We start from the raw sequence: 26493 nt of genomic DNA, 5'->3' as shown, positions 1-26493 counted from the left end.
AGATGAAACAAGTACTTTGGCCACCTAATGAGAAGGAAGGACTCACTGGAGAAGAACCTAATGCTGGGAACGATTGAGGGCGAAAGAAGGGGACGACAGAGAATTAGGTGGCTGGATGGAGTCACTGAAGCAGTTGGTGTGAGCTTAAATGGACTCTGGGGGATGATAGAGGACAGGAAGGCCTGGAGGAACATTGTCCATGGGGTTACAATGGGTCGGACACGACTTCGCAGCTAACAACGAATTAGCAGTAGGAATTAACAAAGACAAAACAGCCATTATTATAAAGCTCCATCAATTCTATAAGCCCATTTTACTGACTATTTTCTTTATGAAGTAGTGATCTCATCTTCTGTGCTTGCATCTGCAAGTATACATTAGATTTAGATTATCAGATTTATTCGGGAGATGGCAGCCTACAACTTTTCCCACACTTACATTCTTTAGATAGAGTTGGGTGAGAGGAACATCTAGAATCTACATCGATATGCTTTCAGTTTCTCAGGCCATGTAATTAAACATCAGATCACTGAACAGACTGGCATTTATATGGTGTTACAAGTGGCCTGATCCAACGTCAGCCAACCCCACTGCAATCTGAGTTGAAATTGTCTATAATTAGGGAAATTAGAATTCTAAATTCTAAGGGCAGCAACGATTTTTCCTCTGCCTTCACTCTTTAGAACAGTGTTGCTTTTCATTATATCCTCAGTCAACCACCTCATCAGATAATGATATCACATAATATCAATTTGAAATGAGATGTTTGTTGTTCTGAATAATTGAGTGTGTGCTTCCAGTTTTAATTGGTCATTAGTTTCTAGTGGGTTTGGGCCAAAATGAATGTGATTAATCATTCTCTGTGCCTCCAATTATCAAACAGTATGTCAGATCAGGAGAGAGAGATTGACGATGATACATAATAATGCACTGAATTTATTATGAACTTTTGATAAGAGTTCCCCTATTGTGCTTCTTGTCTGCTTTCTAAATTATATGCCTCTCAATTCCATCTTCTTGTAACTTATTGTATTCTCAACTATGATCAATTGTATAAATAAAAATAGTGTGATATTAAATGTTTATTAAATAAATATGTAAATACCTAGCCAGGTACATCTGCCACAGGGATCAGCAACAAACAGGGAGATAAGCAATCCTGTCTCCCTGAAGAATTTAACTAGCCCTATTAGGCAAACAACACAGCCCATAAGACTGTTGCCTTGAAATGTCATAAAAGGGCAGCAGAACATTAGTTGTTGAATGATGTAAGTCTTGTACTTAGTGCTATTGTGGACGTCGAGTGCCCAAAATAACAAGGTTGCATTTGGATGTAATCTATCTTGACTGGGAAAGAAATAGGAGAAAAGAACAGAACAGGTAGTGCTTGACTTACAACAGTTCAGTTAGTGACTATTCAAGGTTACCACAGCACATGGCTGTTTTTCACACTTACGACCATTGCAGCATCCTAATTGTCATGTGATCAAAATTAACAACCAATCAAATCAACCGACACTTGGAAACTGATTAGATTTATGAGGGTTGCAATGTCCAGGATCATGTGATCCAGTGGTGGGTTGCTCCCATTTCTGCCTGGTTCAGCTGAGCCGGTGGTGGTGACGATGTGACGTCACTGAACCAGTTTTCTGTACTGGGAGCTGGGCCCTCCCATCCGCCCCCTCTTTATTCCTACCTTTATTTCTTGGTTTTTAGCCCAGCTGACAGGCGCGGCAGAATGGATTGCCACACCTCAGCTGGCCAGAAACCTAACACGCTTGCGCGGAGCACAAGTTGGGCATGCATGTGAGCGAAGCGAGCAATTGTAATTGCACAAGTAATAACAAAGAGTAAAACTAGAGGAAGATTGTTGATCCTCCTTGCTGATATTGCAAGGCATCTCTTGCCTGTCGACTTTATACTCTTAATTTCAACCTGGTACATGTCACTGCCTCCTACAGAGAGGCATATGAAAAATGTAGTACAGGTAGTCCCCAAGTTACAACAATTCATTTAGTGATTGTTCGAAGTTACAACAGCACTGAAAAAAGTAATTTATGAACGTTTTTCACATGACTGCTGGAGAATCCCAATGGTCAGACGATCAAAATTCAGATGCTTGTCAATTGATGGTTTATGATGGTGATGGTAGTGTCCCAGGGTCATGTGATCACCTTCTATGACCTTCTGACAAGCAAAGTCAATGGGGAAGCCAGATTCACTTAACAACCATGTTACTAATGTAACAACTGCAATGATTCACTTAACAACAGTGGCATGAAGAGTCATAAAATGGGCAAAAATTCACTTAAGAAATATTTCACTTAGCAACAGAAATTTTGGGCTCAATTGGGGTCGTAATTCAAGGACTACTTATTATGTTAATACCCTTTGTCATTGAGAGTTTACATGTTGTGGTGAGTTCAGTCCTCTTAAAGGGGTTAGGTAGGGGGCAGAAAGACAAAATCAGTATGGGCTACAACCTGATGCTATGTAGTCATTCTAGAGGAAATTCCTGTGCTGGAGGGATTAACCAGTGGAACAGCTGGCCTTCAGAAGTTGTCGGTGCTTCATCACTGGAGGTTTTTAAGAAGAGACTGAACAGTCACTTCCCTGAAATAGTATAGGGTCTCCTGCTTGAGCAGGGGGCTGGACTAGAAGACCTCTAAGGTCTCTTCCAGCTCTATTCTGATTGGTTGGTTGGTTGGTTGGTTGATTGATTGGTTAAATGGTTGGTTGGTTGGTTGGTTTATTTATTTATTTATTTATTTATTTATTTTCTGCCTAAAGAAAAGGAACGCATGCAATAATATGGTGCAAGATATGGATGGATTCCATCTGACTTTGGGGGAGGAAGTGATATAAGGGGTCATCCCCATATAAAGGTTTTCATTCCATGTACCATTAAAGAACAGCTGTGATTGCCACTAATGATATGCCTTTTAAAAAACCTACCCTATAAAAGGAGAAACACGTTAAGACTGTGGTAACCCAACATCAGAAAGAATCTAGTAGCACAACTAACACCATTTTGGTCATAGGCACAAGCTTTTTTGGGTTGCTCTTCATTTCATCAGATGCATAGATTGGCGATGTAGGATTAAAATTAGGGTGAAGTAAGAAGGAGAAAAACAGGTATGCAGATGCAGGTTGCATACGAGACAGGTTGCAAGCACCTTATCAATTAATAACTGTAATATGCTTAAAAAAAACCAGACCAGGGATGTCAAACTCGTGATGACACATCGCAACTTTTCCCCCCTTCGCTAAACTGGGGGTGGGCATGGCCAGCACATCCAGCCTGTGGGCCACGAGTTTGACACCCCTGGCCTAGACATTTTGATATATGTGACTTCAACAATTTCTCACTCAACCAGGGTATTAAAAGTCTCATTTTTTTCCAAAACAGCCATTTTCAGAACTGCAATAGAGTGTTCTGGGAGGCTGAAATGCTCTGATATTACCTTGCCCTTTGATAAAAAGTGGAAAAGACACAGCCAGAAAAGGCTCTTCTGATCAAATGCTACCTTTTATAACTAGTGAGATCACACGGATCCATTGGATTTAATATGATCTACCACTCTTTTGGAAGCTGCCATTAATGCAAGGGCTTTTTCCAAATCCTGTTTGTTGAGAGTTATTTAAATAGGGATGCCATGGACAGAGAGTATTCCAAGCAAAGCTGTCTGTAGCCCTTCTCTCTATATACACTGTGAGCTCATTTTCTGAATGCTGATGTCACTATAGCCAAGTGAGCACACACATGAAGGAGAAACCTGACATTAGGAGACATGTTACTCTTCGCACATTGAGCCGTGGTGGCACAGTGGTTAGAGTGCAGTACTGCAGGCTACTTCTGCTGATCATTGGCTGCCAGCAGTTTGGCAGATCGAATCTCACCAGGCTCAAGGTTGACTCAGCCTTCCATCCTTCCGAGGTGGGTAAAATGAGGACCCAGATTATTGGGGGCAATATGCTGACTCTGTAAACTGCTTAGAGAGGGCTGCAAAGCATTGTGAAGCGGTATATAAGTCTAAGTGCTATTGTTATTGCTGCACAATGCCTAGCCTTGACAAGCCCTGCTTGTCTGAAGACTTAGTATAGTGCTTCACCATCCTGGGTTCCTTTGCCCGAGTTAATTGTAACAAAAAGCGGAGCTTTATCTGCAAAGTCAGAAGTCCAGTAGTTCAACCTTTAAAGACTTTTTCCTTTGTATATTATTGCCTACAGCTATCATGCTCCTGACACGTCAGCTTCTTCTCAGGGTCAGGAAAGTATTTAATTGGGGGAAGAGGAGAGAGAGAGGAAGAGAGAGAGAGAGAGAGAAACTTCAATCAACTGCGCGTATGAAGTCTACTATTTTCTGCACACTCACGATACCTCCCAGAGTCTGCCTAGCAGTGTGTATGGGGCTGCCAGAAGAGGGTCAGGGCTTTAGGGCACTCCTCCTCCTCCTCCTCCTTCTCAGAGCTTTGTCTGCGATCACTCCACATTTCTCTGGTATATCATTGGCCACTGGGAGCTGATACCATTGCAGTGTCATTCAGATTGTTCGCCTGCAGGTTGTTTGAGTATAAGGCATAAAGCTCTGCCTGCCTGCTTGCCCTGTTCTGCCTCTCTTTTCCTTCCGCTCTTTTCCTTCTTGCCAGAAGTTCTTGGATAAGAGAGCCAAGTCAGCTGTTTCACAGATGATCCTCAAGAACTAAAAATAGCAAATAACAAGCTAAGCGTCTTCTTTCCTATATTGCCTTCTGTTACGCACTCAGACACACCTCCACACATCTTGATATGAATTATATTTTTAAAAATGGCAGCAAACAAGAAACGAAAGGAGAGAAGGCTGAGTAGGAGCCTGAGTATGAGTAGGAGCCTGAGTGGCATAGGAAGCTAATGCCTCCTACTAAGGCAGCATTTAACATCCAGCTGCCTGCAATTACTGTGAGTTCAATTCTCACCAGGCTCAAGGTCGACTCAGCCTTCCATCCTTTCTAAGGTGGGTAAAATGAGGACCCGGTTTGTGGGGGCAATAAGCTGACTTTGTATAAAAAAATATACAAAAGTATGAAGGCTATTGCTTAAGGCATTGTAAGCCACCCTGAGTCTCCGGAGAAGGGCGGCATATAAAATAAATAAATAAATAAATAAATAAATAAATAAATAAATAAATAAATAAATAAATAAATAAATAAATAAATAAATAAATAAAATGAGTTGAGCATCACTTTTAATACTTCCATGCCTTTCCTGGACTTCAACAATATGGACTGTTAAGGCTGCTAGGAGAAAATCCTGCCGCGATTTAGAAAGGGACTCCTCTCCTCCCAATAGAATCCCTTATGCCACCAAGGTTGAAACTTTGGGCTTGGACAACCTAGAACTACGTCGACTACGGTCTGACCTAAGCGTAGTACACAAAATTGTCTGCTACAATGTCCTACCTGTCAATGACTACTACAGCTTCAACCGCAATAATACATGGGCAAACATTAGATGCAAACTCAAGGTAAACCGCTTCAAACTCGATTGCAGAAAATACGACTTCAGGTACAGAGTGGTCAATGCCTGGAATGCACTACCTGACTCTGTTGTTACATCCTCAAACCTAGGGATGAAATGCTCCCAGTTCGGACTGGATCACTCGATCCAGTAGTGAGGATGGTGGGTGGTTCGGAGAAGCAGGAGCAAAAATCCCTGCCCCCCCCCCCATGCCCAGCTGAGCCGCACGATCATCAGAGGCTTTTTTAATTTATTTTTAACAGCATTTTTTTTCTACAACCTCTTCAGCTGACAAAATGCTTTTGAAAGTAAAAAAAAAAGCCTCTGACGATCAGGCAACTCAGCTGGGATTGTCAGAGGCTTTTAAAAGCATTTTTTAACAATCTCTTCAGCCGAAAAAAAAAAGTTGTCCTCACCCACCCAGTCACATTACTCCCTCACCAAGCCACACCCACAGAACCGGTAGTAACAAATTTTACATTTCACCATTGCTTAAATCCCCAAAACTTTAAACTGTTTACTATGGACCTCACCCCATTCCTAAGAGGTTTGTAAGGGGGCGTGCATAAATGCACCAGCAACTACCGTCCCTGTCCTACTGTCCCCATTTATTTGTACTCATTACCTGTGTTCACGTTCAGTGGTGGGTTGCCCCCGATTCGCACCAATTCTATAGAACCAGTAGTAAAACCAGCGGGAGGCTCCGCCCACAGACCCCGTCACCAAAACGCTTCTGCGCATGCGCAGAAGAGCGTGTGCATGAGCAAAGCAAGCAAACAAGCCCTGCCCCACTGCAAACTGGTAGTAAAGGTAAGTAGAACCCACCCCTGTTCATGTCCATGTTTATACTTATGCCTGTTTTCTTGTACATGTTTGAAAAATAAAATAAATAAAATAAAAAAGAAATAAATAAGAGTAGGCTACCTTCTAGGGGTGGCAAAAGGGAGAATAGAGGTTGTTCTGCAGAGGACAGAGCTTTCTTCTCACTACTTTTTAATTTTAATTCCAGATGGGAGGTGTTCAATCCAGGAGGGAACAAGCAACCTCAAGAAAGAAAGCTAACTTTTTTAAGTGCTACACAAACATGTCTGTGCTGGATTGGTAAAGCCAGGAAAAGAAATAATAGAAATAAAGCAGCATTTTCAAAATGACTATAAGTCGACTGAAGAACAGGAAGGATTTTCTTTTTTTCTGTTAAGGGCTGCATTCCCTCGGGAATAACCAGCCAGAGGCAGTGGGCCAGCAGTGGGGAGGGCCAAATCTAAAAACTGGTGGCATGTTCTCTCTCCTCCCCTTTTCCTTTATTCAATTTGTGTCCCACTTTTGTAATCTGGCAACTCTTTTCTCTCTGACCCTTTTTCCACTTCTGCTCTTCCCATGTTTCTTATTTCTGTTTCTTTTTGGTACCCATCTGCTTTTCTCTTTTCCTCCTCACCAGGAAGCTTCTTAGGAGTCAAAGGCTTGCTTTGCCAGACCTCTCAACCACCTGTTTGCTGACTGCTTTGGAAATGAGATCAAGCCTGCTTGAGCCACCAGGTTCCATGCTGCTCTTCCTCACTTATCAATAAGGGCATCCCAGAGACAGTCTTGAGTCCACCAGACTAACGTTAACCACTTTCCACTGTATGCATGTGAAAAAATAGGCTTTGAATACTAGGCAGGGGTGAAATCCAGCAGGTTCTGACAGGTTCTGGAGAACCGGTAGCGGAATTTTGAGTAGTTCGGAAAACCGGCAAATACCACCTCTGGCTGGCTCCAGAGTGGGGTGGGAATGGAGATTTTGCAATATCCTTCCCCCAGGAGTGTAGAGGGAATGGGGATTTTGCAGTCTCCTTCCCCTGCCACACTCACCAAGCTACGCCCACCAAGCCACACCATGCCCACCAAGCCACGCCCACATAACTGGTAGTAAAAAAATTTGGATTTCACCACTGATACTAGGGAACGTATTTTCTGTTACAAGAAGGTTGTCAACTGCAGTACTGGGAGAACACACAAAGTTCCTGAAGAAACTGATATCTCTCTTTACACTAAACCATAATGAATATGTTGTTTGGTTTTGGTTTAGTATGTTGTGTGGACCTGCTACAATTTGTAGACATGATTCATGGTTTATTGGGATTATGAGCCCTGTCAATTGTAGTTTATTCAACAAACCATGGATAAGCAAACCGTGACTCACTGCAAGATTTGAACCTAGGTAAAAACCTAGGAAAGAGTCAGTGAGAAAGTCATTTAGATAGTGAGTTCTCTCAACTTCAGCTTATCATTTGCTACACTGTATGATAATTGTTAACATGAATAAGATCTGGAAAAGCAGAGATATTGATATAAATACAAAAAGCAGGATAGTTAGAGCAATAGTCTTCCCTATAATGATGTATGGGTGTGACAGGTTTTGGTTACCACCTTTAAAGCGCTCCATGGCTTAGGGCCTGGTTATTTACGGGACCGCCTACTACCACCAATAGCCTCCCACCGGCCAGTACGCTCTCATAGAGAGGGACTCCTCCGGGTGCCGTCAGCCAAACAGTGTCGACTGGCGGCCCCTAGGGGGAGAGCCTTCTCTGTGGGGGCACCTACCATCTGGAATGAGCTCCCCCCGGAGATACGGAGGATCCCGGATCTGCGCTCCTTCCGCCGTGCTGTGAAGACCTTTTTATTCCATCAAGCGGGCTTGGCCTGATCTCTTCCCTTTTTAAATATGTAAATTTTAATCTGTTTTTAAATTATTGGGGTATTTTAATTTGTCTGGGCCAAAAAGTTTAATTTGATTTTATCGGGTTTTTAAATTTTGTGTATTTTGTGTATTTATGTATTTTATTGTTGGCTGTTCACCGCCCTGAGTCCTTCGGGAGTAGGGCGGTATACAAATCAAATAAATAAATAAATAAATAAATAAAAAACAGTTGGATGCTAAGAATGGCTGCATTGTGCTGGCGTAAATTATTGCATATACCATGGACAGCCAGAATAACCAACAGAGAGGTGGTGAACCGTATAAAACTAGAAACATCACTAGAAGCCAAAACCACAAGACTACATCTGATTTACTTTGGCCATGTCATGGGTGCAAATACATTAGAGAAGTCAATGTTGCTAGGAACTGAAGAAGCTTCTTGGATGAGAAGCAAAATGTCTTCAAGCAAAACAAAGAAAGTCCAGTTGCTTTTTGAAAAAGCCCCTTTGGGATGACCATGATCTGGAGAAGCTCCATAGACTATGCTAGGAATGGTTAGTGGATCAAGAAGAAGGAGCAAGCAAAGAACTCATTGGCTTGATACCATCAAAGCTGATACCATCAAAGCTAATATAAAGATGAACATTCAACAACTGAAAGAAGCTTGCTTGACAAAGTAACATGGAGAACACTTGCCTATAAAGTCACCAAGGGTCAGACATAACTGAATGGTGGAGAATGAATGATGATAATTCTATCCATTTCATGATGACTACTGTAACATAATGGATGATAGAGCTTAAAATTGCTCCTAAATTGCTGAATAAATGTTAACTGCTAACTAAGAAATAGTTAATCTGCAAAAGGCAGAGACTGAAAGTCTTAGCACTCTTTACTTGGAAATACATTCTATTTAAATCAATAGAATGACAGGTAAATCACAAATTATTTCATAATCTAATCAATTTGGCTATGGGGTGGGGTTTCTTTGAGGTCTAGCAGCCCCGCCCATGCAACTGTGTTTGCCCCTTTCTTTTCATTCTTCTCCCCTTCTTTTAGGAGATGCTACATATGTGTGGGTTGGGTGCAATGTTTTAAATAGCCTCATCTCTTTTTGATGAAGTACATTCATTTTAACGTGCCAGCACTCATCAGAAATACAAGTACATACTTAGACAGGAAATAGTTGCTTGCCAGGAGTACAGTTTTCAACATGCCAAACCATATTTATTATTTCAATAGGATAGTTAGGACTCATAAATATATTCTTTGCAAACAGAAAAAACACAATCCCATAAGGCAGTTTGCTATCCATCATCACAAAATTCACCTGTAAACTATATCCTATTTTAGACTTTCTAAGTATAATCACCTTCAATAACCTCCCCAAAACAGCAGGGGTTCTGAAAAACAATATAAGGCATGTTCTACAAATACTGTCCAGGATTAAAGGATATTTATGGTAACATGGGCTACAGTCCATTGTCCTTCAGAAAGGATGGCTTACTGCTTGACTTCAGCAGAATTCTCTAAAACTGACTTTTCCTTCTATTTTAGAACCGAAAATCCAGGAGTTCACACAGATTTTCCAGAGTAGAAATATTTCTCTTTTGGAAGAGATCAGAGTACAACAGGGATCAAGTGTTTCAAACAGGAGAATCCTAGAAGTTCCTCCAACAAGATCTTCATCCCCCATTTCTAATTGCAATGTATTACATTAGCAAGAATCATCCTCCAATTCAAACTGAAAGTCTTTTAAAGCAATTTTTATTTTAGGGATGATGTTTTCTTTCATTAGAAAAAAAATATTTTCCTCTTCCCACTGTTCTGTTGCATTTTTTTAAGAGTTAAAAACAAATAATAATCCTTGACCCATAATATGGTAATATATATATAAATGGGACGCGGTGGCTCAGTGACTAAAATGCTGAGCTTGTCGATCGAAAGGTCGGCAGTTCTGCGGTTCAAATCCCTAGTGCCACGTAACAGGGTGAGCTCCCATTACTTGTCCCAGCTTCTGCCAACCTAGCAATTCAAAAGCACGTAAAAAATGCAAGTAGAAAAATAGGGACCACCTTTGGTGGGAAGGTAACAGCATGTCTTTAGAATAGAGGGGGAAGTTAGATGTGCCTAAGAATCATACCATATATGAGAGAGATACAGGGATTCATATAGTAAAAATAATTTACATGCCAAATTGGATGCAGCTGGTAGATGTATAATATTAATCCTAAACACTGTAAAATTGATACTATTAAGTGTGAAGTTTACATAACAGTCCTGGGGAAAACCTGTGTTTCTATACACAGGATACAATCAAGAACCAGCAAAATTGCCAACAATTTATAGCTGTCTTCAGTGGCTGTTGATCTATTTCACAGAAGGCTGAGCCAAACCCACCATCTGAGATGTGCCATATGCGCCTCCAGTACTCAATCCAGATATAGAAAAGGGAGTGGAAGGAAATGTTGCCATGACAATACTTTCACCAGACCTCAGTTTGATTCTACTCACACTACCATAATGACCCGCCTTGATATCAACATTTTAACTATTACATTTGCTCAAATATTTCTTTATTCGCAGTTGTAACGCAGATTGTACGTTATCCATTACTGTTCCCAATGGGTCCCCATGGGCTTATTGTAGAAACGGCTCTATCATAAAATCAGTGCAATTCCAGTCCCATGTTCCCTTGAATTCACAGCACTAACGGCACAAGAGCGGTTGCAGCAAAAAAATGGATGAAAAATGGAAAATCTTCCTACATTTAGGAAGGGAATTATTAAACATTCCCACAGCTCATGTGCCAAAGGGTATCTTAAAAATTATCTATCATCTATCCCTCCCTCCCTCCCTCCCTCCCTCCTTCTATCTATCTATCTATCTATCTATCTATCTATCTATCTATCTATCATCTATCTATTGGTATCTATCTATTTCTGTCTATCATCTATCCAATTTAGACAGCCACCTGTCTCGCTAGGGCAATCCTGGCCAACAAACAGCAAATTAAAATTTTTAAAAGACAGCAAAGAATCCAAAAGAATGTAAAAAAAAAAGAATTCAATATCAATGGACAGCTTATAAAACATTTCCAAATTCCCTCAGCCCTCCCTCAAAAAAATCCATTTAATGAGTTATTTCTCCAATATTTTTTCAACTTTAAAACAGATCTAATGCTGTCTGTATAGGGGCATTTTTTTTTATAAAGTATTCTTTCTGCCAATCCATATATCTCAAAAATAAGATGCTGCTGTAGAATTGTCATGTTTGTGTCTTGTAGGAAATTTTGTACTGATGTCTCCTGAAATAATTGATTTTAAAATCAAAACCATCTGGTACAGTAATTGTGGCAGCAGATTTCTTAGTTCCTGAAAATTTCCCACCACTTATTTGTTTAGTTATTTTCAGGACACAGATCCATTGCTGATTTATCCCCTTTATATGCACCCAAATACCTTGAAGTGCTACAGAAATTATTACATGGCTATGTTGAAGATATTAGAATCTATTACACGAAAGCAAAAAACTGGAATAAATTTGTCAATCTTCAAGGCATCACGAGGTTCTTTTTAGAAATAACTGATGTAGTTCTCTGTTCTTGATCATTTTACAAATAATCCCCATGGCAAATATTCTGGAATTTCATACAAGGGACCTCATTGTCCATTAATAAATGATGCCAACTTGTCACGATTTGCGATTTTGAAATCCACTTTTATAAGCATATCATTTGGGTCTAATGATTGGAGCCATAGGTGTGTGCATCTAGGTCTGTTCACCTGTGCACAGTGAAAGAAAAATTACAACGATGTAAACCCTGCTTTAACATACTTGCATCCTGATGTCAGACAGAAGTATTTAAATCACTGGATGTAAGTTCACTGCAGATTCCTATGACTTGAGCTTAGAGGAAAGTGGTAGTGAGCTGGGATCTAACATCACAGTCAGGATTCCATCCTTATTTTGCATGACAGGAAAAAAAAACCAGAAATATTATTTTTAAAAAGAAATAGTAGTTTTCAGGTGTTGGAACAGACTGCCTCTCACTTACTGTAAAATCAACCAGTTTGAAAATGCCTTTCTATCATTGGAGATCAAGGAGGAGTGTGGTGGCTCACATGGTTAAGATGCTGGGTTGATAATTAGCATGCCCAAGTTCAAGATCCAAGCACTGCTGCGTAGCAGGTGACTTCTGTCATTTGCTCGAAGCTCCTGCCGACCTAGCAGTTCGAAAGCAAATGATTGCAAGTAGATAGGTAGGTACCACTTCATTGGGTACATTAACGGGAACCTGAAATGATCCCCCAATCAGGCGCCCCCCAGGAAATGGTGATGTCACCAGCTAATCCTTTCAACCCAGAAGCACCTTAGGTGCTTCCAACACAAATGGGGATGGGGTGTGGAGACACACAAATAGATTTTCCCCCACATTCCAGTTGTTTCTAACCTGATGCCCACCAGATGTGGTATGTAACAGCCATGAGGACTACATGTTTGGGGAGTGGCAGTCAAACACATTTAGCGAAAAATGGAATAGAGGGTGAAATTCAATTGTGCCTATGCATTGATAGAAGACATCTGCCAGCAACTTGCTACATTCTCTGTGCTGTGTTGCTGCTCTGCCCAACATTTTTTTTTTGTTACTTTGCATGTCACTCCAATCCTTTTAATCTAATTTTCCATGCCTAATGTGGGTTGTCCTGTAACCGTTCAGTTCACAGCCACTTAAATCCTGAAATTCTTTGGTACTTAGCCAAGTCTGGGTGCAACCTGATCCAGAGGAACCCAGAATTCCTCATAGGAATTAAGCCTCTGGGAAATCCTTCATTGGAAGATGCGTTCATCAGGCACCACCGGCTAAAAATTACAGCTCTTCTTGCTTTACCTTGCTATTCTATTTATAGCAACCAACATCTGTTTTGAGCCGAAAGGCTCATCATGTGCATTTCCACTGTGTCACAAGTGAGTCCTTTTAGTTTGTCCTTGCTATGAAACAATAAACTTGTTTAGTCTATTAAAAAGCCGGTGTGGCGTGACTTAAGCTGCCTATAAAATGGAGTTCAAATATGTATTACAACTCATGGACACGGATTAGGCTTTATTTGAAATGCTTCTCAACAAAGCTTTTACACATAGTCCTTGTTTAGTAACCACAATTGGGACCACCAACTTAGTCATTAAGCAAAGCAGCCTCTATTTGAAACTACAACTGGGCTTATGATTGCACTTCTGCATTTGTTTTACAGATCAATGAAGATCACAAATGCAATGATTGGCTCAGTGGTGAAATGTAAAATTTGTTACTACCAGTTCTGTGGGCGTGGCTTGGTGGTGGGGGGGGGGTAATGTAACTGGGTGGGCGTGGCCTTTTTTTTTTTTTACTTTTAAAACCATTTTTTATATGTAAAACCATGTAAAAAAATGCTTTCAAAAGGCTCTGATGATCCCAGCTGAGTTGCCTGATCGTCGGAGGGTTTTTAAAAAACTGTCTGCCAATCAGGCAACTCAGCTGGGATCGTCAGAGCTTGGATGTCAGAGCTTGGCTCGTCAGAGGCATTTAAAAGAAAAAAAGCCTCTGATGATCGCGCGGCTCAGCTGGGCATGGGGGCGGGGGCGGGGGCAGGGATTTTTGCTACCGGTTCTCTGAACTGCCCGCTGCCATCGCTACCTACTCACCCGAGCCAGTCCGAACCGAGAGCATTTCACCCCTGGACTGGCTGTATCATTACTTTTTTGTCATTGTCAAAATTGTGAATCATCATTAAATGAGGCAGTCACTAAATGAGTACTGCCTGTATTATCTTCTAGCATGTTCTAACATGGAGAAATTATGACAAGTGGCAAGAGCCCTGGCTATTCCTCATTCTTGATGGAGGGAGTTCTATGGGCTACTACCGTTTCCTCCAAAATAAGACATCCCCTGATAATAAGCCCAATCGGGCTTTTGAGTGCATGGCAATAATAAGGCCAAGTGCTTATTTCAGGGTTCAAAAAAATATAAGACAGGGTCTTAGTTTCGGGGAAATACGGTATATGGACTGCCCTGACCTCCCTCCCAAACTGGTTTACCTCCCTATAAGTAGTTATCATTGCTGCATCCCCAGACATGAAGATTCACTACCAATCTGCCCAATTTCTCTAACTGGGGTAAGAACAAAGTAAAAGTCTTTTAATTAACTACATAAATATAGAAGTCGTCTAATTCATAGAAATCAACCCTGTGAATAAATGGATTTCAAAAGCAATAGCCTTTCAAATACCAGCTACTAGGGAGGGGACCATATTTTGAAAACTGTTTTGCTTTCATGCACTGCTTGAGGGCCTACTATAAGCATTTATCCCACCACCCAGAAAAAAAGATTGTGGAGTATAATGGAAAAGTCTTTGCATTTATTGGAAGAAATAGGGTTTACCTTTTTGACTGTGAGTTCACAGAGAAGGAAGCCCCGCTATATCAATGGTCTCAAGAGGAACTTAGAGCATCTTACACTACGATAGCTACAATACTAAGCCTCTCTTTGTTGCTGCTACAGTGCTATATGGGCGCAAGAGAAGGTTGAATGACACTGTAAAGCCCTGGTGAGAAAACAGCATGGCTTTTCCCCACTGCCGAGTTAAACTGCTATCCAGCCATCCTTGATTTGCCAGTGTGAACTCTGCTGTCCCACCGCTCATCTCTATCCTGCTTCTATGACAACTGTTCTAAATTACAGAACATTGCTGACTTGATTATCTGTGTGCCATGCACAAAGACGACAGAGATAAACCCTTTACAAGGTTGCCAACTGAGCAGACTTAGTGCTGTTGTGTGCTTCTTACAAACTGCATTTTAAATTTAGTAGCTACAGATTAATTCCACCTCTCCATAGTGTGTGTAACATTCACATGTTATTTTGTGGTACACTGTAGTTGCATGCTTAAGACAAGGATTCATTGCACAGAGATCAGGGATGTCAGAAAAGGCACCCTTAAACCAGGGGTGGGTTCTACTTACCTTTACTACCATTTTGCAACGTGGCTGCGTGCAAAAGTGCACACTTTTCTGCGCATGCACAGAAGCGTTCTGATGACGCCGGGGTCGGTGGGCGGAGCCTCCTGCCGGTTTTACTATCGGTTCTATAGAACCGGTGTGAACCGGGGGCAACCCACCACTGCCTTAGACTAAAATACACACACACATTCTATGGTTCTTGGGCAAATCCGAATAGCATTGGATTTATGTCCTGTAGGATAGTTTATGTCCAGTTCTTTGCAAAGGATTGGAGCAAATAAGATTGACCTCAAGGACTGGAGCAAATAAGACTCACCCCAAGAGTGGTGTATATATTTTCTTCAGCCTGAAACAGACTGCTAATAGTCACCTGGATTTGCCTCTGCTGTAACAGCTTAACCTTGCAAAAGCTATTGGACCCAATGGGCTCAAACAGGGGAAATGCTATTTTAACACATTTACAGCTTTAACATTTAACATTTTTACAGCTAAGGGCCCCAATTGCAATGTATGGTTGTGAAAGTTGGACCATAAGAAAGGCTGAGCGTCAAAGAATTGAGGCCTTTGAACTATGGTGCTGGAGAAGACTCCTGCGAGTCCCTTGGATTGCAAGGCGATCAAACTGGTCAGTCCTAGAGGAGATCAACCCTGGCTGCTCTTTAGAAGGCCAGATCCTGAAGATGAAACTCAAATACTTTGGCCACCAAATGAGAAGGAAGGACTCACTAGAGAAGAGCCTGATGCTGGGAAAGATTTGAGGGCAAAAGAAGGGGACAGCAAAGGATGAGGTGGCTGGATGGAGTCACTGAAACAAGTCAATGGGCTCCAGGGGGATGGTAGAGGACAGGAAGGCCTGGAGGAATGTTGTCATGAGGTCCGGATGGATCCGACATGACTTCCTGACTAACAACTAACAACAACTAAGGGGAACCTACAGCTTTCACTCCGAAAGGGCTGGGGATGAGATGAGGGCACCTTCATAGGCAGGGGGCAGAGAAATGATGTTTCCAGAGCATATTTGTATTGGGAGTCGGTAGTGTGGGGACGAAAACTACATCCGGATCAACCAGTTATTAAAGTCTAATTTGCTCATCTGAGCCCAAAGATTTCTTCTGGAACACCACACCACATCCTCTCTTGCAATTAAACAAGACGCCGCCGACCCTTGGTATAAGACCCCGTTTGCCGCACAGCTGAAACAAATTTCCACCTCTTTTGACTGGAAAGAAACGACCAAAGAAAAAGAAAGATTGGCCGTCGAAAGCGGCCAATCGCCTCTCGCGCCGAGGATTGCTGAATGAGGAAGACGGTGCCCCGCATCTGGCGGGCGGGTGGGGGAGCCTCGCGCCAACCTTGGAGTTCTTCGCGAACTGAAAGAGGAGGGGGCGGGGTGAAGGGGGGAGGAGGAGGAGGGGGAGGAAAGGACCACCACGCGCAGCGCGGTACTTTCCATGCGCGGAAAGAAAGAGGCGGGGACCGCCTCCATTCGCTACGTGCAGAGTGGAGAGTCCGCACTGCCTAGCAGCGAGAAGCGGGAGTCTGTCTGCCGCGTCGTCTGTCTGTCTGTCTGTCTGTCTGTCTCCCTCCCAGGTGGGCGGGGAGGAGAGGGGGGCCCGTCTGCGCGAGCGGGAAGGCAGCTGCTCGAGCCGGAAAGATGCCGCCACATAACGGCTTGAGTGTTGATGGGAGTCGGCCGGGTGCAGGCGGGCACGTCGGGAGGTTAGGGGCGAAGGTGACTCAGCTCAAGCTGGAAGAATTAAGCTCATGCTTTTCGGCAGCGGCAGGCAACCGACGCCCACCAAGCAGGTTGCCAAACCACGCGCGGGGGATGAGAGAGTTTTTTTTTTCCCCTCACGTATTCTATGCAACGAGCGAACGAGGGCTCTTAACGTTCTACCATTTACCCCCTAACCCCCTCCCCAATCCTCTCTCCAAAATAGAGCCCTTTGGGGCTGGTTTTTATTCCTCGCCCCGGCTTGGTTTTGACGCGGCTTGCTGCTTTCACGCACACGCGGTCCGGAGACGGTCCCGGCCTCCTCGCTCTTCTCCGCCTTCGGGACGCGACGCGCTCGCTGTTTCGAAGGCGAAAGTGACGTTTGCCACAATATTAAATCCTTTTTTTTTTTTCCTTCGGTTTATACGATCCACTGTCCAGTCTGGGACTCTTTGGCGGCGGGAAGTCCAGGTCGGGGTTGTTCTTCCAATGCAAATGGAAGCAGCATCGGGGCGAGGAGGAGGAGGAGGGGAAAGGGAACCTTAACTGGATGGTAACCAGGGAGACAAGATGAAACTTTTTCCTCTCCATTCTCAACTTATTGAAATCCTCTTTCATTCGGCTTCTCCTGTCTGATTTGGCCAGGGAAACGAACAAGAATTATACGGATGGAAATATACTCCGATGCCATTGTTCTGGCAATGCACGTGCAGACACACTAGAATTAATCCTTTTAAAGCCTTGCCTATCCTGTTCAAGATCTCACACATCATTTTTAGTTTAGCCCTTTCAAAATAAAAAAAAGGTGTGTGTGTGTGGCATGCTAGTCTATTATCTTCTGGCCAGCTACCATATGGCTCTAGTTTTAAAAATGCTGACAGCATTTTTCTAAATAATCAGGATATGACATCATGTACTTATATTACAGGTCAAGTCTTGCCTACTTATCACAACAGCAGTGGCTGTCTTAAGATGCCTTTTTCCGTAGGAAACAGCATGAACAACTTCAATGCAAAAACATTTTAGTAATTTCACATCTCCAATGCTTATTCATTGTAACTTCAGGAACACGTGAATTTAATTTCTTTGTGCTTATCGTACACATATGTTTTTCGCTGATGGATTATTTACACGAAGCAAATAATTTCACAGTGATGTACGCTCAAGTCTTTTCATGTGAAAATATATCCTACAGTGATTACAATATGGTACTGGTTTCTTCAACTTAGTATTTTTCAGATATTTTGGCCTTATTGGCTCAGAATTCTTGAAATTGTAACATATCTGGAGGACACAAAGTTGGGAACAGCTGGAATACAAAATGTATAAAAGATGGCCCTTATGAAAAAGTTATTTCATGGCAGCTACATTTCAAAAATGCAGTTACCTTATGCTAAACACATGCGTACTACTATTTGAAACTATTTTTTAAATAAGACTTCCTAAGTAGAAGCTTATAATTTGATGCATTGGTTAATGGACATTTTAGTTAATTTTTTTATAGTGGTTAGAATTCTACTAAGGAAGAATGAATTCTCTTTCAAAAATTATTTTGGAAATATTTGTATAAGAAATATGAAGAGAGCTTAGATGAAAGCAATTTAGAAACTAGAATGCAATGAATTAATGTCTTATTAATAGGGAAAATAATGAGGATAGTAGCAGAGTCTTATGCATACTTGTGCTTATATCAGCTTGATCCAATTAATTAGATGTGATCAAGCCATTGGGGAAAAATACATGAAGGATCAAACAATGGTTTAGTAGAATAGAATAGAATAGAATAGAATTTTATTGGCCAAGTTTGATTGGACACACAAGGAATTTGTCTTGGTGCATATGCTCTCAGTGTACATAAAAGAAAAAATATGTTCATCAAGAATCATAAGGTACAACACTTAATGATAATCATAGGGTACAAATAAGCAATCAGGAAACAATATAAATTGTAAGGATACAAGCAACAAAGTTACATTCATAGAGTCATAAGTGGAAGGAGATGGGTGATGGGAACCATTAGAAGATTAATAGTATTGTAGAGAGTAATAGAGATTATCTGGATGGAGATATGCAGGAACTATTTAGCCAGGCTAAAGCAGCTGAAGCATTTTTTAAGTCCAAAACAAACAGGTGTATATTGAAGAAGCTCAGACAAATGCCTCCCTAATTCACTGAATTATGAGAAGAGGAAGGAGGTACAGCACAATCAGACTAGCACAATTCTGTTATAGCCATATCAACCAAAGTAATTTTCCCTTTCCCGTGGATTTGATTTCCTGGTCTGGTTTACCTTCTGGGGCTGACAACAGCCTTATTGCTAGCTGCAAAAATATTTCCTTACTTCAAACCTCAAAATGATAGCCTGGTCTCACTATGATTTTTTTTTGGGGGGGGGGAGTGCATTTCCCCTAGGACCTGTAGTTGGCCAACAATTAAATCTACAGCTTTAAAAAGAGATAACCAGGGAAAGTGTGTTTAATGTACTTTAAAGTGCATCACTTTTGACTTCAGAGCTATGTAACGGCTGATATTCTAGATGCTATTAGAAGGCAGAACATTGAATTTGTATTTTCCATTTGGAAAAGTCTTGGCAATCATATTTGAAATGATCTGTGAGAAGTACCCCAAAACTCATTTTCCTGGGGTAATTATCTGCTGCTTGCAGTTGGTAAGGTAATCTGTTTTATTTGGGATATGCTGAACTGTCCTGATATGACAGTGGTCTTTTGGAATAGGAATCTGAATTTGCTTCACTGCTTTTATTTTCTTGACATCACCAAATATATTACTATAACCAAGAGATAAATCAGACTTTCAGAAAATAATGTTGGTATAAACCATAACGTAATCAATAAAAATGTCTGCATCATCATCATGAGTCAGATGATCTACATTTATAACAGCTTCTTAAAAGACAACAATGCTATAAAAGAGCAAGGAAATGTTTTTCTTAGGATCTTTAGGCCACATGATTACCATTTTTCCTAGTTAATTCTTTTCTGTTAAATTTATTTTGTGGTGGGTGTGCTTATAGTTCCACTGGGAACATTTAGTTGGCAGGCAAGGAAGAAGAGTCTTCAGAGATGGTTCTCTTTGTCAAATCTTAAGATCAAGGACCACACTCTGCCTCTGCGTTACATGCTAGGGTTACTCCAATAAGTGTGTCAAGCCAACAAAGTAAATGGTCCAAGACAAAGAATAATTTGGTTAAATTAACTCTGGACAATCAGGATTACTTACTACATTTTAATCATTTTTCCTTTCTATCATAACAAAAGTTGGAAGGGCCTGGGGCATTTAGAGTTCATTTATGGCCCTTAAGCTGCAAATAATGTGTCACTCCTAATCCGTAACTCCTTGCGTATTCAGCATTACCTGGTTTTAGTATTACGTTAAAATAAATGAGCTGATCAAAGGATTGGACATTCCACTGTGTTAAAAATGTCAGTGTGTTTTTAAAGCATTGTTTTATCATATTTTGTGCTATTGCATGATTTTGCTGGATATTTTACTGATTGCACTGTACTTTATGTAAACTATGCTCTTGGTAATTACTAATTATTAATAGTTTATTAATATTCTTATAAATAAGTACCAAAAACATATACATTATCCTTGGGGTCCTTTCTTTTTATTTAGAAAATAAAAATTTTGAAATCCCATTAAGACAGTACTTTTTGTATTGGACTCTCCAGACATATGTCATAGATGCGTCATTGGGCAAATCCTGGGGTTTCAGAATTTTTTTTCAAAAGTGCAAGATGTAATTAGGAAGGAATAAGCTCCCCGTCATTCACTTATATATTGTGGGTGACTAGGATATTAATTTTAAAAGTATTAGTAAGCTATAGCTCAATATAACTGTTTATTAATTTTTATAAAATTCCAGTATTTAGTCTTGACCATTCCTAAAGCAAGTTTAGACAATTAGAAGGTAGATAGGAGTTTGAGGTCAATACTATTAGTTGATCAGTGACAATTTAATCAGAGGAATGATAAATAATGCTCAACATTACTTGAACTGAGTTTCTTCAATTACAGTCCTTTAAACACCCCAAAATGTAATCTACTGCATAGATCATGATCATCTAACAGCAAAAACATTCATATAGTAAAAATTGATTCTATCAAGGTATTTATGCTTTTTTCCCTTCAAAATACATAAGCTAATATTAGTTTTTTTTTTAAATCAAAGTCTGTTAGACTAGAAGGCTTGTACAAAATTTAGGCTGAATGACTTTGGCTTTCAAATCTTAGTTTCTGTATAACCAGATTTACTTAATTTTCCGATCACAGATAAATTTGGAGAGTCATTTCAGTGGTGACTATTCTCTATTGAATCATGGTTTAAATAGATTCATCACACATCAGAATGTTTTGAAATAATGTAACGACCAAAGTTGAAACGTTTTCATAGTTTTCTTGCATAAAACCAATTCTAGATCTCAAAGATAAATTGATTACTCACAAATTCCCAGAATAAAAAGTTAAAAAACAGAATTGGGAAGCTTGCTAAAGCAATAAAAGAAATGTTGGGGGCGGGGATTAAAAAGTTTTAATCTGGCATTGAAAAACATAAGTAGGCCTCAAATGAAATTATTTTGGATGAGTATTGTGCAGCTGAAGTACCACAGTTGAAAAAATTACAGTTTCCATCTACTTGAGCACAGAAGGTAGAGAAATCCATAGAAGGGTTTTGTCAAAGATCACTTATACATATGTTGGAAAAATTAACCTTGACAGTGTTTGGGTCCTACACCATAAAGCAATTTTAATTATTGAGCAGGGAAAAGATCACCAAGAAAAGTATATCGATATTAATATTGCTATAAGTGATGTTAATTCTAGTTACTTACTCAACTAAGAATCCATATCAGTATTTAAATCCCTTTTTAATTAGGACTAGAACCGTCAACTTTGGTTAGGTTTTTGTTTTTCCTCAAATTACTAATTTCTTGAAATTCCCACCAATTTTTTTCTGAATAACTATTATTACTGTATAAGCTATATCTTGTTAGTACTTCCCTTCTGTGAATTTCTTAAGTTGATTTATAAATCCTTTGCATTTTATTCTGTGCCTCCATGGGGAAGCATCTCTCAAATACTTCATATCTGTTATCAGGCATTTGATGAAATTCCTGTCATATCCCCAAAACCAGAAATGATCCATTATTTTCATAAGAAAGCTAATAACTCTTGACTATTTCTGCAATGAAAGTTATTCTGAACACTTGCCTAGTGTCTGGATGACTAAAGAATAAATGTTGGGGTGTTGAAAGATTATTAGCAGAATCATTTGACCTACGCTAGTAATTGGCAATTGCAAGATGAAAAGAATTACATATATGAAAGAATGAAATAATAACCTATAAATATATAGAGTAGGTTCTCTCACTAGGTACGGTTTCTCCCTTACAGACCTTTGTATCTTCCTATTCTTTTTCCCTCTCAATCCTAGAACAAGAGTCAAATGCAAAACCAGTAAAGGAAGTTAAGCACAGCTGCAAATCCGATCAGTGCTGCCCTGGCAGTCAGACCTGCACAGCTGGGAGCTGGAAATGCTCTTTTCCAAATGCAAATTGATACCAAATGGAGCAGATGGAAAGAGGCCAGTTACAACGCATGCCGCCGTTAGATCTCAAAGAAGAATTTAGGAACTAGGAGCATCACCCAATGACTGAGCCTTGCTCAGAAATTTCAGTTTCAATGTGTGTGTTTTATAAACTTTTTATAAAACAGTGAACTTGACTTTGTAAATGGTGACCTGATTCTTTGAGAATTTGACATAATTCCTCACAGTCAGCAAGCCCACAAAGAGATTACAGACCTAAAAGACCTATTTTGGCAGGGAATTTTGGAAGCTGGAGTAAATTCATCTGGAGAGCAGCACATAGGGTAGGGTGCTTTAAGTTATAAATAATTAAAAGCTGCTGTGAGATTGTAGCTAACTGGGACTTCAGTTACTTGAGATACTGTCTCAAAAGAGACAGAAAAAGAAAGTGTCAGAAGTGATTTTCTTCTTGCATTTTAGCCTTTGATGGAAATGAAGGGGAAAGAAACAGTATTCATGTTTTTGGCACATGGAGCAGCAGAGGCAGAGCTATTAACACTAACAAACCCCACACATAGCGAAATTCCAAAATCCTGATATAAATGTTGAGGAGTGAGCTTCCTGCGATGTAGATTTATTCTCAATAGTTATGTTATATAAGTTTAGGAAAAATATCTAAAGATTGTGTAAGAGCAGATCTTATACAAGTACAAATAAACAAGATTCACAGAAAGAGCAATATTTCTTATTCTGAATATCCCAGAAATTAGTCATTAAGTTTTTTAATAGTTATCGAATGTATTCTGATAAATTGAAGAACAAAGTTGACTAAAGAAGTTCCTCCCCTATCCAAAAAGGAAGAAAAAAAACTGGAGGTTTTCTGAGATTTTCTGTCTTGTGTTTGTTTGTTTGTTTGTTTGTTTGTTTGTTTTATTATCAGATTTATATACCGCCCTTCTCCCGAAGGACTCAGGGCGGTGCACAGCCAAAGTAAAAACATAAATACAAACATTAAAATACAGTTAAAAAGATATATATGTGTTTGGCCCCATAGTTAAAAAAACAATAACAAACCTATTAAAAACATTTTAAAAAGTGTTAAGACAGCCCGGCTTGCTGAAAAAGAAAAGTCTTAAGGGCATGGCGGAAGGCACCGAGGTCTTGGATTCTTCGTATCTCTGGGGGCAGCTGATTCCAGAGGGCAGGTGCCCCCACAGAAAAGGCCCTCCCCCTGGGCCTGCAAAGAAGAGAGTTTTAATCACAATACCACAAAGAAGTTTTATTCCATTGATATATTAATGACCAGATCAAAAGAAACTACAAAGAATTTGAAAATACTCAACTAAATACCTTTAACTCATGAGTCTTAAGACTCTTACTGTTGTGCTACTTTACGTCTAGCTCATTCAAAACGCACTTGCCACGGAAACTAGTTAAACCTATTATATCGGTATTGTTTTAATAAGGAACAAGACAGTTTCTGTGTTTATAAGAAAATTAAGTGAGAAGTCTGCAAAAAACAAGTGCCTGTTCTACTTCTATAACACAACTCCATCTTTCAATCAGTATATCAATAGTAAGCAGGTTTTTATTTTTAATACATGTAGGTGTGCAATATAGTAATCAGCACAATATACCATTATATGTCTAATGCTACCCAAGCTTTTGTTTTTAAACATCATCTCTGTGGGTTCATGAAATATATATGGAGCAGGAAACTTCAAAAGAGAAGTTAAAGGAACTCTACTAGATACTGTTTTCTCCATAAGTACAACTGTGTTATAGAATTCTGTATGGAATATTTCACCAGGGAATAATTTATAACTTTTGGTATAGCATTACAGTATTCCGGATGACTTATAAAAGAAGCCATGCACTACTAACATCTTGAATTGATTAATCACTGCTGTATAGATATGACTACTGTTTGATCAGATAGGACTGTAAGGGTCCCTTACAGTTCCAGTGAAAATGCTTTCAAAATTACTAGAATTTCTCCCATAGCCCAGAATATAATTTGGGTTCTTAGCATTGGGTTCCTAAGAATATGCCTACTTTACTTTGATTGTTTCCAGCCCAGGAATCTTGAAGATTATAGTTGGGGAGGGGGAAATAAAAAATAAGACTGAACATTAATTGATAACTTGGTTAGTAAAGATAGCATACTCATTCTTATATATTGGCACTCAGAAGATATATCTTGCAGGCATTATTTGTTTTCCATTTTGATGTTCTCTAGTGTTGGGACTGCAGGTATCAGATTTTTAGTCAATTCAATTCAAGACATAAGAATAATCTGAATTTATGCCTTCGGGGAATTCTTTCACTATTAGTCTGTGGAGGAATTTCAGTGATTATAAATATTTGAGGCATGTGCTAACATCATAATCGGTTCATTTGGAATACAAGAAATTAAAGTCCCTAGGTTTTAATTTTGTCTTGTGAGAATGCAATCTTCTTAAATCATTTCAATGTTTTCTTGTAATTGCATCATCCAAGGGGAGATCAATATTGATGAACATGAGCAGGGAGTGTCTCTGCTATTATTCTTTTGGGGAAAGAACTTCTGGTAAAATGAGGAATTTCCTAGCATATATTTTGGAACCATTAATTTTAAAAGGCCAGAATCACTCTTCTGAGTCATTATAAATGTTCCTTGTCACTATTCAAATGACAGATTGAAATAGCAAAAGGATATTTTCTGTTAATCTGGTGGGTCCCTTGTGTTGCTGTTTGAGAGGACAATAGTGAATTTAAGACATCTTAAATTTCACATGTTGGACTGAGAAGGGAGATGCTTAATTTTGGAAGAAGAGACCCATTTGTCAGAAGTAAAACTGCAGCAGCTGCTCTGTCACTAAGGGCTGTCTTCCAAGAAACCAATGTAGGAAGTATCTCCAAAAATATATCATGGTTTAAGTGGGAATGTATCAACCAGAGAAGGAAGTTCATATTATTCTTTTTTAATAGTAGGAAGAAAGATAGCAAGAATATTTCAAAGACAAAGGCATGATTATTGTTCTGAATTATATCCTTTTCTTCTACTAAGGGGATTTCCCCCGCCCCCCCCTCCCGCCCCCACAAATGTGTGTGTGTATGTGTAACAAAATTGATGCTATCACTTAGAGCAGTGTTTTTATTATTTTTTCATTCTCGGGTCCATTTCACAATTTAAACATTATGGAAGACCCCAAAAGAGATTTATCATATTAAAAATTAAAATGGATTGGAGTGCAGTGACTCACGTAGTTGGGACGCTGGGTTGGAGGTTAGCAAGCTCATCTTCAAGACCTAGGGCTGCTGCATGGTGGGGTGAGCTCCTGTCATTCACTCCAGTTCCTTGATGGGTGTATGAACGAAGCACCCACAGGTGTCCCTCAGGCAACGGTGATGTCATTGGATAATCTTTTCAACCCGGAAGTGCCTTAAGCGGTGCCTCTGAGACAAATGGGATGGGACAGGATTAAAATGGATGCATTCATAGAATATTTATTTATTGAATCATGTAAAATAATATTAAAACCACTAGATGTTAACATATTTTTTCCAAAAAAGAGCCCTTCATATTGAAATGAAAAATATGAGTGATATTGTTTTGCATTTTCACAAATATTTTTAGTATCTAGGAAATAATTTTGATTTCATGGAGCCCCTAGAGAATCTTGGGGGACTTCATGGGTCCTCAACCCCACATTTTTAAGAAATACTAATCTAGGAGATTTCTTTGATGCAGACAGAAAATGCAGGGATCATGTTATAACACTACATCAGTGTTGCAACCCCTTTGAAGCAGGGAAAAACTACATGGGGTGCAGGGGTTTGTTCTATAACACAATAACATTTGTGCTTCAATCCATAACATCTGGATAAACCTGAGGTGCAATCTAAGCAAAAATACGGGTTTATAAAATTTATTGACTGTGTTCATAGATCCCATTTTTAATTGATTTATTATGTGCCATCAGTCAGCACTGACTTAGTGATCACATAGATTTTCTTTAGGATGCTGTGTCCCTAACTTTGTCTTCCAACAGTCCATCCACTTTGCTGCTTAG

Source organism: Pituophis catenifer, unplaced genomic scaffold (assembly GCF_029215685.1).
Source record: "Pituophis catenifer annectens isolate HBS135680 unplaced genomic scaffold, rPitCat1.0.hap2 SCAF_1, whole genome shotgun sequence".
Taxonomy (NCBI): domain Eukaryota; kingdom Metazoa; phylum Chordata; class Lepidosauria; order Squamata; family Colubridae; genus Pituophis; species Pituophis catenifer.
The sequence above is the reverse complement of the archived record's forward strand: the minus strand, read 5'-3'. Positions refer to the sequence as shown.